Genomic DNA, 17,673 nt, shown 5'->3' on the forward strand with positions numbered 1-17,673 from the left:
GTCCACTTTTTAAAGAATTTCTTGAAGTACCATGTACCACCCTTACCCACTCTGAAGAGAGTAACAGTTATAATAAGCTCATATGGTCTATTTGATTTAGACAAGACCTTTGCTAGTTTAAGCTCAACCATGGGAGACTACCCTCCTCTTATCACATGACAACATTCACTTCATGAGACCCAAATGTTGAGGTACAAACCCTGGGCAGAAATGACCCAACGCAGGAACTCTGGCTGAATTGTGACTAGCAAGACCCTTCAGGTCATCTATGAATGAATCCCTTGACTTAATTAATGATAAGTCACACAGGTATTGAAACATTACATGGTACAACATAAATTTGTACAATTTTTAATCAATGTTTTTAAAAAACAAAAAGTTTTGGTCATCTTTCAGAAACTATTAAAATATTAAATGTATCTTATCAGTTAAAAATGACTAAAAAGATTTGTGTAATTAAGCTCTTACTGATGTTCACGGAATGACAATCAGTCAACCTGAGGTCAATGAAGATCTGGGTAGAATGACCATCTTTGTGATCATCAAGGGAGTTTGGAGGAAATCTTGCAGGTTAGAGGAGTTCTTTGGATGTTTATTGTTGGAATTTAGCAACTATATGGAGATTTACTTTCCTATGTATCCTAGTTGTAAAAAGTGATATCCTCTATGCTTCTGTTGATGCCTGTGGTATCACACAGCTTGTATTACTCTCTTTCATACATCAGAAAGCTAGCTCAACACCTTATGTGCATGGTTTTTAATAGTTAGTTTGTACTTAATAATCCTTAGACATGCAAAATCCTATTTTCCATTCACAGTCTTAACTTCTGAAGCTTTGTGATAAATCAAGAAAGAAAAAAATACATGCAAATATTAATAAAAATGTGATGAGAAGCAGTTGGCATAGTGGAGGAACTTGAGTCTGACTTGCATTCAGTTGATGACTCAATCACTGCTGTGGTTGGAGGCGTTAAACTAAGATCCTTCTTGAACTTGTTTATTATAGAATTTGCTGACACAGGAGATCTGAACCAGATAATTCAGATAATTTCAGCTGGGATAGCATTTGCACTATATTAAACAAATAAAAGCATTGATTCTGAACTATAATCAAAGGACCAGGACTTGGGATATTCAAAGTAAATATCCCTCAACCCATTATGTATAATACATACAAAATAGGTAGTGTTAAAACATAACTGAACATTTATAAGTTTCTGAATATAACTAAGAAATGCAAGCATCACATAAGTGAAAAAAATGTAATTACTTTTAGAAGAATGAGTCTTCACCTCTTGACTAATATATTAAAACTGCCGTTTAATTTTGCGTGCATTTGGAATTCTATATGAAGTACATTTTTAAAATATGTGGAATTGAAAATTCTCTTTTAATTTCATTTTTATATGAAATTTGAAGCCCTCTTGAATTACCCCTTTTATTGAAAGAAAAGCTTTTATTTTGAAATCAGCAAAATCATCGAGTGAGTTAAAGTACAAGGGAACCCATCTCCTGAATTTAAGTTATCAACACCTATGCAATTTCTAAATAAAGAATATATTTTACAATGGAAATTACAGGTGGATATCAAGAGGTTATCTCTTTGCGCATGTAACACCTATCTGAGGTGGTAATACTGACTTTCAAATAGCCAATATTGTTTTTTATGTGAGTGTTACCAAGAATCTAAGGGATTATTTTTTCAAAACTCATGCCTTTTTAGCATTGCTTGAATTCTGTAGCAATTACCTTTTTAAAAAGTAAGAATGCATCTAAGGATCTGAACAGTCAAGGTTTAAAGAGGAATTAGGAAAAATGCATCCATCCTGAATGTTCCCAATGAGAAGCTATGCACTTCTTCATTCAGTGTGAGTCAGAAAACACAAATTACAGGCTCAAAATGTAACAAAAAGAACACCTCACTATGTAAAACTTACTATGTAAAAGAATACCTTACTATGCACATGTAGATTCTGTCACACCAGAATGAATTATATACAAGAAATAAAATAATAAGCAAAGATTTAGCTGAGAAAATGAAAGAAAGTGTCCCAAAATAAAACTACAGTAGCCAAATCTCAGAGGCGCCAACAAAGGTCATTTAAAACTGTTGAGAAATTGAATTGTCAGTGTACAAAACAGACGTGAAGAAAACTCAAAGACTCCTTTTTACAGGTCGTGTGAAATAGACTTACATTAAGTGGTTTTTTTTTTAAGATTTATTCAGTTTATTACAAAGTCAGATATACAGAGAGGAGAGACAGAGAGGAAGATCTTCCGTCTGATGATTCACTCCCCAAGTGAGCCGCAACGGGCCGGTGCGCGCCGATCCGGAGCCAGGAACCAGGAACCTCTTCTGGGTCTCCCATGTGGATGCAGGGTCCCAAAGCCTTGGGCCGTCCTCGACTGCTTTCCCAGGCCACAAGCAGGGAGCTGGATGGGAAGTGGAGCTGCCGGGATTAGAACCGGCGCCCATATGGGATCCCGGGGCGTTTAAGGCGAGGACTTTAGCCGTTAGGCCACGCCACCGGGCCCACTTACATTAAATGTTTAACATTAGATGGGTAAATAACTGTGATAAATGTGTTTTAAGAAAAAGATAATGAAGGATAAAAATTGCAAAAACATTCATACTAACCAAGGCAGAAAATGAGAAAAGCAGGACGTATGAGGCATTGGCAACAAACAGAAAAGGCAGACACCGCTAGTCTTCCTCTCCTATTCGAGGAAGAAGAAAGTTATTTTCTCTAATTGCAAATAAATAGATACCTGGTTAAGACTGGCTTTAGAAATCAACAGTTAGAAATGTAAGTTCCTTTACCTGATTGCAGATCATGATAAATATGAATTTATTTTTCATTCACACTATTAATTTTAATAAATAACAGTTATTTGAAATAAGGAGGCAGAATTATTTAAATATCCTAATGTGTGAGATGGAGCACGGAATGGCAGTACCCACATGGCACAGAGGAGTCTGTGTTACACAGAGCAGCGCTAGGCAGGTTTCATGAGCCGCCTCTGCAAGAGGCTGCTGGTCAGCCCTGGGATCCCCCAGGAGGTGCGGCTCCCGAAAGGCTGCCTGTATCTGGTTAGGGAAAGTTCCAGGAGTGACGCTGCTGGCAAGAGCTGTAGCTCCAGAGCAGCAGCCAACTTCAGCATGGCCCTCTTCAGGATTTCCGGAGGATATCCACACTGGTGTCCATGCCCAGATTTTTCAATGGTCATAATGGCAACAGCAAGGGAACCCAGTGAGCCAGGGAGTGGGTCTGATGTGGTGGAAGTCGGACAGGGAGGATCTGTGCATGCTTGGTACTGTCCTCTGTGAATGCCTGTGAAAGGTCAGGCCTGATCTCTACTTCTTCCCTGATCCTGATAGGACTGAAAAAGGGTTTATGCTGCCTTCCTTCCTCTGCTGTGGTACCAGGTGTTCTCTGTAGGCTCCAATGGTCTGACGTGTCCTCCATATGCCTCTGGGTATGTCATCCACTGCTCTGTTAAAGCCACCGAGGAGGTCCAGTTTTTGACAGATGCCCTCCATTATCAGACCACAGGTCCTGCCACTCGCCCCATAGTTGGAGCTATGAGTCCAGCGGTTTGGTTGGTGGAGGGAGGCCACTCAAAGAAATTTCATTCAACATGATCTCAGACTTATTTCTTGTGTGTGAGCCCACCTGTACAGGTTTTAGTTTGTTCTGTCACCCACATCAGCCTACTTCCACACAGCCCCATTTCTTGCACAAATAAATGGGTGTTACAACCCACTCTAGCCTTACCTGCTACACAGTCAGCCCTCATGTACACCATCAGGAGCTGCAGTCCAGTAAAAGCGACTCCCAGTAACTCCCACTGGGCTGGCCCCCAGCCCTGGTTTCTGTGTCTACCAGTATGTGCGGTGGACTGGTCCAGTCTGTCCAACTTCCCATTTAGCTCTTGTATACATAATTGGGCCTTGAAGACTAACTCATCCCAGCCAACTCCACCCTCCAGCCTACACTCATGCCAGTGGGTACCACCACCTGCCCAGCCAGGCCTACCCCAAGTACTGGTTCTCTAGCTCTCCAGTGGGAGTTGCAGCCCATCAGATTTCTTTAAAAAAAAAGTGCATTCAGATCTTATATGCTACTTTCATGACAAAAATAAATAAGTAAAAAGAGTTCAACTTTACTTCAAAAATTTCAATAATGTACTTCACAAAGGAAATCAAGAGAAAGGAAATAATAAGTGGAAAAAATTGAAGGAAGGAAGGAAACAAAGAAGAAAGGAAGAAAAAGCTATGAAATGTAAAACAAGAAAATGGGGGAAATCACCTAAACACAAGACTGCTGGTGATTTCTGTTGTGGGGATCCAGGAGGCCCAGACAGCAGCTTAGATGCTGCGCATCCAGGGCTTTCCTGCCTGGGTTGGTTGCCACATGGTCCACCTGATAAGTTCAAACATGTTTTCTGTCTATATACTGAGGTCTTTCAGCTTTACCTTAGGAGATCCATCGACTCTTTGGTGTGGACATGGTTCAGTTTCAGTTTCCCTTTTGCTGATTTATTTTTTTCGCATAATCTGATATTCATCCTCTGGAGCTAAGGTGCAGAATCTTAGGCTTGTTTGAGTGTGAGTAGGAAAAAGGAAATGATCACAAGTGATAAATGATACATAAAACATATATGAAAATTATATTTGATGAAATGCAGAACTTTTATTAAAGTGTATATGTCTGTGTCTACATGTATGTAGTTACATCCAAATATGTTAATCATGTGAGACCATTGTATGTTTCTTAAAATGAGAATTTTTTAAATCAATATTCTCTGTAAAAATATTAAATATTGCATGACACAAAACTAGTATTGAAGCAAGTACAGCAAGTTCAAGCTGGAGTGCTAAGTGGAGTCCCTGGTACTCCAGCCTAGTTCATGGATTCTGGGAGTCCGCAAATGGTAGATGAAGAAGTTTGGTCTCTGTTACAGGGTGCGAGTAAGATCACACCAGACATGTCTAAGGCTTATTAAGGAGTCTTTATTAACCAAGCTTGCTGATAGTAAAGCACACTAGAAATAGTAAATCACAAGTCCATACGGCAATCCAATCTATCATAATCCAACAAAACATAATCCCAAAAGGAACAAATGGTCATTATCCTTAAGTCCATCTGTTAAGCTGAAGACCTATGTCCCAGCTTCCCCAACAATATAAGCTATCCTAAGAGACATGCAATGAATAACCTGGACACACTTACAAAGCTGCAGATATTCACTTTTCCTTGGCTTCTCTGCCCACATTCTACTACTGTTAGGCCTCAGCTCTCCTGGAACTCCTGATAGTACGCAAACCAGAAATAATATTGCTATATCCATTGTCCCATCTAAGCAGTACACAGGGACCATGCCCAGGGGATTGCGTGTCCTTGGTCAGCCAAGAGTCAAGGTGCCAGAGCAAAGGAAGCACCTGACCAGAATAGAGTGAGCCCCTGCTTCACGGCCCATTTAACGGAGCTTGTGAGGGGAGTGGTTACACAACCATGCAATATCATCCCCTCTCAGTTGATAGGTGAGTCACAGGTGGGCAGGAGCAAATACCTAGGTGGTAGGGGGAGTGGCTGAGGATGGAATTAACATTCCATTGCTATTAGGACCCACCTTCCGGACAGAGGGTGGGGGACACAGCCACATTTCATTTGCCCACTGTCAATGGGTGCTGGATATCACTGGCTGCACCCCATAACATTCCCCACTTCTAACACCTGAGTCAAATCATTGACTCAGTCACGTATAACAGCTTCCTTCATGCACATACACCCAGATGGATATCCAGGCTCCTTTTACAGCATGAACCAGTTCTGCCTTCTTTTCTCTGTGATTCTTTCAAGTAAATATTAAAAATATTTTGAAATCTTTAAAAAGAATTGTTAAAATATTAGCAAATATATTTAAAAATTTACTTAAGGAATTAGCTAATTTTTTCTCATAAAGTAAACATCTTGTTAAATTTTGTTATGGAATATCATAAATCTACCTAAACCCATCAGTAAAGTTTAACAATGTCAATTTATAATCAGTCTTCTTTTTTTCATTGTCACTGCTGGATAATATTAATACTAATCCCAGACATGTTATCAAATATTTGGTAATACTTTCAAATAACAAAACTTTTTTTTTCCTTTTTCCTTCTGTTAACTTTTTTCTTGCAGTTTATTTGTTAAACAATAGAGCTTTGCACTTTCTGGGCTCTGCATGATTGACTCTGGTATTATTTACAGGTTCCTCTATGCATGCGTTAATATGTACTGACATTGTGTAGTGTGCTTTATTCTACTGCACACCTGCCATAGTTGCAGAATAACATCACAAACAGTTGTTTCTTAGAAATACATTAGTTCTTTTAAATTAAGTTAGCCTCCAAGCTTTAATACACAAAGAAAATTCATTCAGTTTAACAAGGTTCTAAACTCTCGCAATAGTTCTTTGCAGTGATTATGCAAATTAATTATCCAAATGAATACAGAGGAAGATTCATTTGTCTAATTTTATTTTGTTCTTCACAGTCTTCTTTCTTTCATTTTGATTTGATGTTTTATGTTTATGTAAAATGTACCCATGATTACAAAGTCAAATCTCCAAAACAAAGTATATAAACTATTTATCTTAAATATTTGTGCTCTTCCTTACTTCTTCCTGCCCTATATATAACCATTCACAGTTTGCTCCAACTTGCTTTTCCTTTTCATTTTAAAAACATGCGTTGGGAATTATTCCATATGTGTATATAAAAATATTCCTCATTTATTTTTACAGCTCCACATTTCCATTGTGTGAATGTACAATAGTTCAATTCAGTCAATCCCCCATTGATGAGCATTTGAGTTCTTTCCAGTTTTTGCCACTGTAAATGGTGTCTAGTAAATAGCCATGTGCATATGTCTTTTCATATTTTTCCTGAGTGTCTCTGGGATAGATTCCTAGAAATGAGCTTTCTGGGTCAAAGGGTAAATGCTTATGCAGGCTTGTTAGATATTGCCAAATTTTCCTCCATGGAGGTTGTACCATTTTGTATTATCACCAGCAATATATAAGAGTGCCTATTTCCTCACAGCTTTGCCAACAGTTGTCAAATGTTTGGATTTTTGCCAGACTGAAAGGGGAGAAATAATAACTCAGTGTAATTTCAATTGGCATTTGTCCTGTTATGATTAAATCTGAACATCTTTTCATCATGTTTAGGGGCAAGCAAATGTAAGTGCAAGGTATATGAAAAGTATGATCCTCTATTAACAAGTAAATGCATCCATAATACATGTGACTAATGATTAATACAAAACAAATTGATTTATATTACAAATATATCAAATTCAGATGTGGTTAAGTGAAGCTAAAAAGAATTTGCCAACAGATTAAACAATATCCATTCTTTGGGATTATTTTTAGCTTTACAAATTTGAATTTCTATACTTCAAATTTTGTTCACATATTTACCTCTCTTACTGCCTAACCTTTCAATATAATGGAAGGAAACAAAATACAAAATAATAATTATCTGGCAGTACTGTGGAACAATGAAGTTCTCCTTCAGAGGGACAGTAGAATTTAGAATTTCTGGATGAGGTGATGAATCTATAACTGAAATTGCAAAAAAAAAAAAAAAAAAAGTACATACTGGTTCCATGTGCTGAGTTTAAGATAGTGCAACTTCCTGAGACACTTTCATTTTTTGAAAGATGTATGTCCAAAAACCACAGAAGAACCTCTGTGTTCAAAGGAGCTGGTGCCAATAGCTAGAAAAAAAAATTGGCTAAAAATGGTGTGGATGTGGGGAGAAAAAGATACCCCCCTTCGCTGTTAGTGGGAGTGTAGGCTAATACAATCACTATGGAAGTCAGTGTGGAGAGTGCTAAGAGAACTGAAAATTGATCTGTCATATGACCCTTCTATACCACTGCTAGGAATATATCCAAAGGAAATAAAAGCTACTTATGAGAAGGGGATCTGTAATCCTATATGTATAGCAGCACAATCTACAACAGAAAGACATGGAAACAACCCAGATGTCCATCAAAAGAGGATTGGATAAAGAAACTGTGGTACATCTATTCCATGGAATACCACTCAGCCATTAAAATGAATGAAATTCTACTATTTGCAACCAAATGGTCCCATCTAGAGACCACTATGTTCAGTGAAACAAGTCAAACCCAAAAGGACAAATATGTTATGTTCTCTCTGATATAAGCCAACCTTTGTGTAAAATACGAGATCAATAGACCTTTCAATGCTATTTTTGCTCCATCTCAGGGAGTTTGATATTTTTATTTCTATCTTCATTCATTCAAAAAAAAGTTTCTGTTTTTCTTGTTAATTTTCTCCATGATTCATGGGACACATGATAGCCTTGTATGCTTCAGGAAGCTCTTTGATTTTCTTTTCATTTCTTCAGAGACATATTGATTATTCAATAGCATGTTATTTAACTTTATGTTGTTGTAAATTTTCTGTTTTTCTCTCTGTTAATTTTGTTTTATGGCTTTCCACTTAAGGGAATGTGTATTAACTGTGTAGTAGAGACTCTGATACAGATGTGAAGATACAGTGCAGTGTGCATCTCTACTTCCAAATCAAATATGGACTCCTAATGAAATTGTTGAATGTGTCTTGACAATAAGATGCTGGACTCTTTGCCAATGTCCATGCCTACAATGTCAGGATACACTTAAATATCAAAATGATGGAATTATGACTGATTGTGAAGGACTATACTATTGTAATGACATGGGGGAGATTAGTGGGCAGGGGTGGGGAGAAATTAATGAGTTTGGGGAGAGGGAAAGGGATATCCGAGAGCCTATAGAACTGTAACATGGAATAATAAAAGAAAGAAATTATTTTTTAAATGTTCTTCAGGGAAGAAACCATTTTAATTCTGGGAGGGTTTATAAACATATGGAACATTTAAATACCTGAAAGTGTAAGAAGAGAAGGAAGAAAATAAGCAAAAGTGAACAATGACAAAGCATGAGGGTAGCAGATGGGGAGGTAAAATATATACTTGAAGATAATACATTCATGTGCAAAGGCTCAGAACAAGGAAATAATATTTGCTATAGGTTGAAAGAATACAGGATAAGATAGCAGCTACAAACTTTTTTCTCAAATGCTTTTAAAATTCTGAAATTTTTCATTAACATATAATACTTGTACATTTTTGTGAGTAACAGTTTGATATTTCAACATGGATAAACAGGATAAGCTAATCAAACCAGGAGCTCCTATGTGTTGTTTATTTTCTGTATCAGCTGCTATCTTCCAGTTTTCTATACGTGAACTTGTTAGTTCTATCTGATTATGTTTTGGTACTCACTCTCCATCCTCTGTTTATATCCTTCTCCCAACCTCATCCAATATTTTATAGTCACTATAGCAAATTTAGATCAGCTGTTTTTAAGAACTTACATATGTAAGAGAAAATATTTAACACCTCTCTATTTCTGACTTATGTTATTTAATAATTTGATCTCCAGTCCCATCAATTTTGTTGCAAATGTGAGAATTTCTTTCTCATTATAACTGAATAATTTCTAATTTTATATATAAAACATTTTTTTTTGATTTATCAATTGATCGCCATCTATGTCGGGGTCATATCTTGCTTACTGTGAATAGAGTGCAATAAATGTGGTTGTCCAGGCATCAGTTCCACATGCTGGCTTCAGTTAATTTGGATTTGTATGCAGAAGTGGGCTAGCTGAGTTCTCTTATAGGGTCTCCACATTGCTTTCCTCAATGAAGGTTTCCTCACCAACATTTGTTATTTTTTTTCTCATTTTGATAATAGCCATTGAAACAGGAATGAGATCATTCTTGCTGGTGGTTTTGACTTGTACTTCCCTTAAGGCTGGTAACATTGAGGATCTTTCATGTATTTTTATTTTTTCTGCCCATTCCTTAACTGCATTGAACTTTTTGTTCCGGTACTTTTGAATTCATTTACTTTACTTTTAAAATCCTTTACTTTAAGTATTCATTACCCTGTTTCTAGTGGGTTACCTACTTTCAAGTACTTTTTATGATTATTCTTTTATTATTATTTACTTTTCTTTGGAAAACTTCTTTAAGCACCTTTTGTAAGTGTGATCTAGTAGGCTTGGATCCCTTCAGCTTTTGGAAGTCCTAGTTTTCTCCTGTACTTGTAAAAGTTAATTTCTTTGGTAAGATATTCCTGAATGGCAGTGACTTTTTTCTTTTTTTAGTATTTGGAATGTACCCTAATATTACCTCCTGAGCTTTAAGATTTCTATTAAGTAATCTCTTATGAATCTAATGTGAGTTTCCTTTAAAGGTGTCTGATCTTTTCTCAGGTAAACTTTGGAATCCTCTCTTTGTGCTCTGTTTTTAAGATTTAATCATGATGCTTCACAGTGTGAGTTGTTTCAGATCAAGACTATTTAGAGTTCTGTGGGCCTCCTGGAGTTGGATGTTTTTATCTTTTTCTGGACCTGTATATTCTTTTTCCATACCAGGAAGTCAGCAGCAACCTCAGAAACCTCTACAACTAATTTTATGGTGCCCCAACGGTTTCTGAGGCTGTCTTCACTCTTGTATAATTTTTCTGATGTGGAAGGTACATGAGAATTTGTGAGTATCTCAAAAGACATGTGTTCTCCAAGTATAGATATTCTTTCTTTTCTTTGACCTAGTCTCTTGTTAAACCATTTCTTATTTCAGCTTTTCATTTTTCAAGATTTCTGTTTGATCATTATTGGCGATTGCTATCTCTTTGCTGAATTTTTCATTGGTAAGGCATTGCTTTCTTGATTAAAAGGAAAACTATCAGCATTGTCTTATATCACTTTGAAAATCCTAACGTTGTATCTGAAGTCTTGGTCCTTGATGTCTGCCCACAGTTAGTGGGGAATGGCAGAGGAGATGAATGGATGCTTGGCTTCCCAGACTGACACTAAGCTTTCTGAGTCTCCTAGTTATAAAGCCCTAACAGAGTAAGTCCAAAGATGAAAGGAGTGACGCATTCATCTATTCTTCCAGGATGTAGGTCTCTGCTTGATGCCAGTGCAAATCGACACTTCATTTGTAACCACTGATCTTACAGAGAAGAAGCCTATGGGCTCTGGTGCTTGGTCTCACAGCAATAGGCCAACCATCAGCTTCAAGAAAAGCACTCAATTCCATTTCTGCCATCTTTTGGATGACTGTGGCGAAAGTGGATATCCTTAGCTTATTCCAATTGTAATGGAAATGCTTTCAACTTTCCTTTTTGAATTCCTTTACTTTGAATATTCATTATCTTGTTTCTAGTGGGTTGCATACTTTCAAGTGTGTTTTATGATTCTACATATTATTATTATTAACAGTAATAATAATAATAATTTCTCTTGGTAGAACTTTTTAAAGCACTTTTTGTAAGTGTGATCTAGTAGGTTTGGATTCCTACAGCTTTGCTTGTTTTGGAAGTCTGAATTTTCTCCTGAACTTGTAAAAGATAATTTCTTCGGTAAAATATTCCTGAATGGCAATGATTTTTTTTTTAGTATTTGGAATGTGCTGTTATATTACCTCCTGACTGTAAGATTTCTGTTGGTGGGATATTGGCTGTGGAAAGTGATATGCTTATATTCTATTCTAAGTACAATGAAGATCTATGTAAAAGTTTTGTATTTTTTGTATCTATTTATAATCAGACTCTCTTTTGTAAAGAAAATGGAACCAAGAGGGAATGACAGAGCTTTAGCTATGAAGAAATATTCCATACTTTTCACTCAGAATTTATCAGATCAAGTAATATAATAGATGTAATCAATAATTAACATTTGATTTTAGCATCTGAACATTAACAGTTTTAAACCCAACTAACAGAAGAAACATCTATGGGACAGTTGTCTTAGTATATGAACTATTTTTCATATACTAAAGTTATAGGATTACTATGAATGTAGGACTGACAGTATTTCCACCTCTTTATTATTTTGTGTTCTGGTATTTCTTGTTATACCTGTAAAGTTCAGTGTCAGTGAAAGTCTGGAAAGGAAAGTGTATATACTGCTGCACAAAATATGTTAGTCAATCAAAAATGGCAAAATAATCACATTTATAGCTATAATCTTAATAACAAAAGTTTGGAGATATAAACATATTGGTACAGTTATATTAACATTAAAACTGGCTAGAAAACAGCTGAGATAACAATGAGGAGATACTTCTCTCATCAAAATTAAGCAGACAATATTCCAATGAAGACAGAATCATCAGTTCAAGTATGATAACATTGAGGGAGATGTATATATGTATTAGGAAATGGAGAGATGAACAGAAACCAAAACAAGATCACTAGGGCTGCCATATGATTTCTGTATCATTGATTTAGTAAGCTAGGAGCTGGCAACCTTTTTACTATAAACTGCCAGATAGTATGTATTATGTAGACATTGTCATCCATATTGTCTCTATTGCAATTATTCATTTCTGCTCTAGAAATAAAGCAGCTGTGAACAAAATTATATTATGTGATCTAAATATATTTTTGGAGATTGACAGTCATTAATAGTTAATTATTCCACGTAATAGTTGAAATGTGGGAAGGATTGTGCAATCTACTTTTTTAAAATGTGAAAAGTAATAGCAGCCTTAAAATGTTTCATATTTGGGGCCATCATTGTGATGTGCCTACAATACCAGAATCCTATGTGAGGGTTGGTTTGAGTCCTAGCTTTTGCCCTTCTTATCCAGTTACTCCACTTCTTGTGTACCTGGGAAAACATTTGAAAATGACACAAGTACTTGGGCTCCTGCACTCACATGGAAGAACCAGATGAAGCTGCTGGCTCCTGAGCTTGGCCTGGCCTTGCCCCTGCTCTTGTGGCCTTTTGGGAGTGAATAGGTAGAGAAATCTTTCTCTCTCTCAAACTCTGTCTTTCAAATAAATAAAAATGAATCTGAATTTTTTGTAGTTTCTTAAAAATATTATAAAAAGAATAACATGCTAAAACTACCACAAGAGAACAAACAAGAATCTCTATAGTATATTCATGTATGACTCTATATATGAATGTCAGTAAGCAATCTTCCAAAATGAAAATGAAACACTAGGAAAATACTTTAAGAATATCAGGAGGAAAATACTTAGTGACCAAGTAGGTAATTCTAGAATGCAAGAGTGAGAAATATATCAATATGATTTAACTCTGAGAATAAAAACCATGCAATTCCCTTGTTCAGTGCTGAAAACATTAGATCAATAGCTACCTCTTCAAATTTTTAAAAGTTTGATCACAGTTCCTTACTAAACCATAAAAGGAAAAATCCTTGCTTAACATAATAAAGACATCTAGTTCAACTTAATAAACCTCACAATGACGCAATGAATTAAATCCTTTTAATATTTAAGGGAAAAAACAGATGGCTCAGGACATTGTGTGGTGATGTCCTTGAAGTTCCCATGAATCTAATTACTTTGCGAACAATTAGATACATATTTTGATAAGAAGAATGTAATTTTTAAAGTGCACATTACTATTTATCCAAAAGAAATCTACAAAACAAGTCAAAACATATCATGAAGTTAAAATATATTAAGTAGTGATGCATGTTTGATATACTGCTGTTTAATTCTCTGGATATTTGAAATATATTATAAAAACTTATTTCTGGGTTCAAAATGGGTAGCCCAACAGATAAAGTCCTCACCTTGAATGCACCAGGATCCTATGTGAATGTTGGTTCTAATCCCAATAACCCTGCTTCCCATCCAGCTCCCTGCTTGTGGCATGGGAAAGCAGTCGAGGACAGCCCAAATCCATGAGACCCTGAACACATGTGGGAGACCCAGAAGAAGCTCCAGACTCCTGGCTTCAGATCAGCTCAGCTCTGGCTGTTGGAGCCACTTCGGGAGTCAATCAGTAGACAGAAGATCTTTCTCTCTGTCTCTCCTCCTCTCTGTATATCTGATTTCCCATAAAAACAAAATACATTTTTTAAAAACACTTTATTTCTGGAGTTGATAAATAAACAATAGATAAATAGAAATTGGTTAAAACTGACTCCAACAAGAGGAAAGTACTTAAAAAAGAAATCAGTCCACATAGGTCCTAATATATTATATTATACAAAATGAAACTATTTTTATACTTGCAATTATGAAAAAGATAAGAAAATTTAATTAGAAATTATATTCTTTGGAAAAGGAATATTCAGGCCATGAAAACAGAGCAGTTTCTAGGCTATTTTTCCCAGAATAGCTTAGATTAATTTATCAAATAAAACTGAACATATTTAAGATACACACAATGGTGCTTTAATGCATGTATATATTGTAAAATAATTACCAAAATCAAGTTAATGAATATATGCCTCACTTCCTGTAGTCACCTTGTATGTATTTTTAAAATGTTTAACAGAATTCTGCATTGAATTCAAGTGGGCTTAGAGAGGTCTTTTTGTTTTCAGAAACGTGGTTTAATTTTAACCCCTGATTTTAGTTTATTTATTAATTATGAAACCAATACGATTATTTATTTTTATCTTAGATGGCTTTTAGTATTATATTGTAGCTTTTAAGAAATTACTCCATTTTTTTCTAAGTTATCAGATTTTTGTGTAATAGTTGTTCATAGTATTAATGTATTTTTTTTTTAAGCATTGTTGGTCATTTTGTTGGAAAGAGAGACCGAGCAAGACAGTTCTTCCATCCATTGGTTCACCTTCCAAATGCCCACTCCAGTGAGGCCTGGGACAGGTTCATCCCAAGATCTGCACATGTAGTCCCGGGAGGCAGGGATCTGGGCACTGGGGCCATCCCCTGCTGCTGACGAAGTGCATGAGAGCAGGAAGCTGTGACTGGGAGCAAAGCCAGGGCTTGAATCTAGGACCTGTGACATGGGACAAAGTCATCCCAAGGGATATCTTCTTAACTGCTGTTCAAAACACCTGCTCCAAAAAAGGAACATTAAATGGAATAAAAGATAATTTATTACATTACTACTATTTTGTGTCTCATGATTGAGACTCAATAAATAACTTCCCAGCAGAAAATGAATGTGTAAAATTATTAAATACATTCTCAGGCACTAAAATATTTTCAGCATTGCAGTAAATTTGATTATTTCAATCACTTGCTATAATGTTAAATATTTTTGAAAATACCAACTATATTTGGATGCACAAATAACATTATAGAAAAAAAGTGTTTCTAGAACCAAAAAGGAGAAGGTGTAAGGTCAATATGAAAAATCACCTTATAATTAGAAGCAATGAACAACTGCAAATTACAATAGTATCATTTAAAATATTTAAATGTGGCATGTACATGGTGGCTAACAGGTTAGGGACATCCCATTAAGGCGCCAGTTTCCTGACCCAGCTGCTCCATCTCTGACCCATCTCGCTCTTATGGCATGGGAAAGCAGCAGAGGATGGCACCTGCTTGGGAGACAAGAAAAGAAAGAATTTGCTCCATGTTCCTGGTTCCGGATTGGTTCAGATCTCCAGCTGTTTTGGCAGCTTGCAGAGTGAGCCAGCGGATGGACAGTCTCTACCTCTCTCTGTCTCACCTTCTCTCTGTAAATCTACCTTACAAATACAAATAAATAAATCTTTAAAAAAATATTTAGATGTAAAACTATTGAAATATTTACAAAGCTTATAGGTATAAATTATAAATGATAAATGTACAGTGGAATGAAAGTACACCAAAATAAATGTGAAAATAGACCACACTTAGGCTCTAGAAGAATCAATAGAGTGAAGATTTAGTATTCTTCAATTATCCACTCCTTCAAACTTACAGATCTGGTATAGACTCTGTGGGTTCAGTAAATTTCAAAGTCCCTGGAGAATTTCTTTATGAAGTCCAAAACTGTTGATTTAAAACATATGGAAAATCAAAGAATTAAATAATTTTGAAAAATAAAAACAACACTGGAGTTTTTATGCTACCTTGTATCAAAACTGTAAAGCTATATATGAAAATAAAAGAACTACAAGCATAGACATACTGATTTGTGACAATTGGTCTTGAAAAAAAATCACAACAATCAGTCTACAGAGAAAATATAAATCCCCTGAAAATGATATAGGAAAACTGAATATCCACATGCAAAAAAAATTGTGATCTTCTTGTCCTAACTCACATATGCAAAAATGAGCTCCACATGGATGGCAGACTTAAATGCAAGACTTCAAGCTATAAATTCTCCATAGAGAACAAGTGAAATACCATAACTACAAACTACAAAAGTTAATAAGTTGGACTCTATCAAAATTGAGAATGTCTTCCCTTTGAAAGCTTTTTAAAATGATGCAAACATAAACCATGAGCCAAGAAAAAATATATGCAAATGATGGATCTGATAAAGAATCTATATCCGCAATATATACATATATAGAGAGCTTTTAACACTCAGTAGAACAAACACTCCGAAAAAAATGAAGCTTCGAACAAATGTTTCATCGAAGAAAATATACAGATGGCAAGTAGGCACATGAAAAAAAATTCAAGATCATTAGTATCTGGGGAAATGCAAATTAAAATTTGAAATATTATTACAGACATATTAGAATGAATGACTTATGGAAACCTAAATTACCAGTCACTTGTGAGGAAGCAAGAAAAGCTAGGATTCCCTCAGCACATTGTTCGCAAGAGTGTGACCTCTTTAAGAGGTGTTAAAAGTTTCTTATAAGATCGAGCAAACTTCTATGATATGACCAACCAATCTAATTCAACCCAAAATATTTAAGTGCAATGACAATGTAAGTTCACATGTAAATTAAAATGCAAATTTTTACAGTATATTACACATAATTACTAAAACCTGGGGCAATTTATATGTTCCTCCACTGGGCAAAGCTAAAGCACAACTCCGTGCAATGACTCCAGGTATTGGCTTGGCATAACCCTGGATGTTGTGGGTATCTCTGAATGAACCAACAGATCACCTTCCCCCTGCCACCACTCCCTGAGTTTCAATTAAATAACATCAACACAATGATTTAAAAGTTAAGTATTGTTTAATAAAAAGAAGCAACTTCCGCTACATGCAATGATATGAAGGCATCTCAGATACATGCTGATGAATGAATGATGTTGTACTCAAAATGCTACACATATTGAATGACTGTATTTGGAATTTTGGGAGATCAGTTGTTATTGTGAGATGAGGTTAGAGTGAAGAGTTGGTTACAGATAGAACATAGGAAATATTTGGGAGTGATGAACATGTTTTATATCTTGATTGTAGTGATTGTGCTTGCAGTTCTGTAGTTGTCTGTCAAAACTTTCAGGTTTGTATACCAGTGAGGGTGAATCTGATCATAATTATTAATTAAAACAAAAATACTTACGCCTTTTTCATTTGATCCTATTCAAGCTCTGTATTTTCTTTTCTGTTACCCATTCAGCATTTTCAGAGTGTTTATACTAAAGGTTTCTTTTATTATCATTTTAATTCTTGAGATATTTCATTTTCACCAATGGTTCAAATCTTATCCTCCTGACTATATAGTTCACCCTTTCAGTGTGGTTGGTGTGAATTTGCATCTCTCTTGGTTACCTTTAGGTGTCAACCTAATTGAACTTGAAGACACATAGAGTGTGCAACACTGTTTGGGGTGTCTATCTGAAAATTTTCCAAAAGCAATCAGTATTTGAGTCAGCAGAACTAATAGAAGATCCCTCAG

Source organism: Ochotona princeps, chromosome 8 (assembly GCF_030435755.1).
Source record: "Ochotona princeps isolate mOchPri1 chromosome 8, mOchPri1.hap1, whole genome shotgun sequence".
NCBI classification, from domain to species: Eukaryota; Metazoa; Chordata; class Mammalia; order Lagomorpha; family Ochotonidae; genus Ochotona; species Ochotona princeps.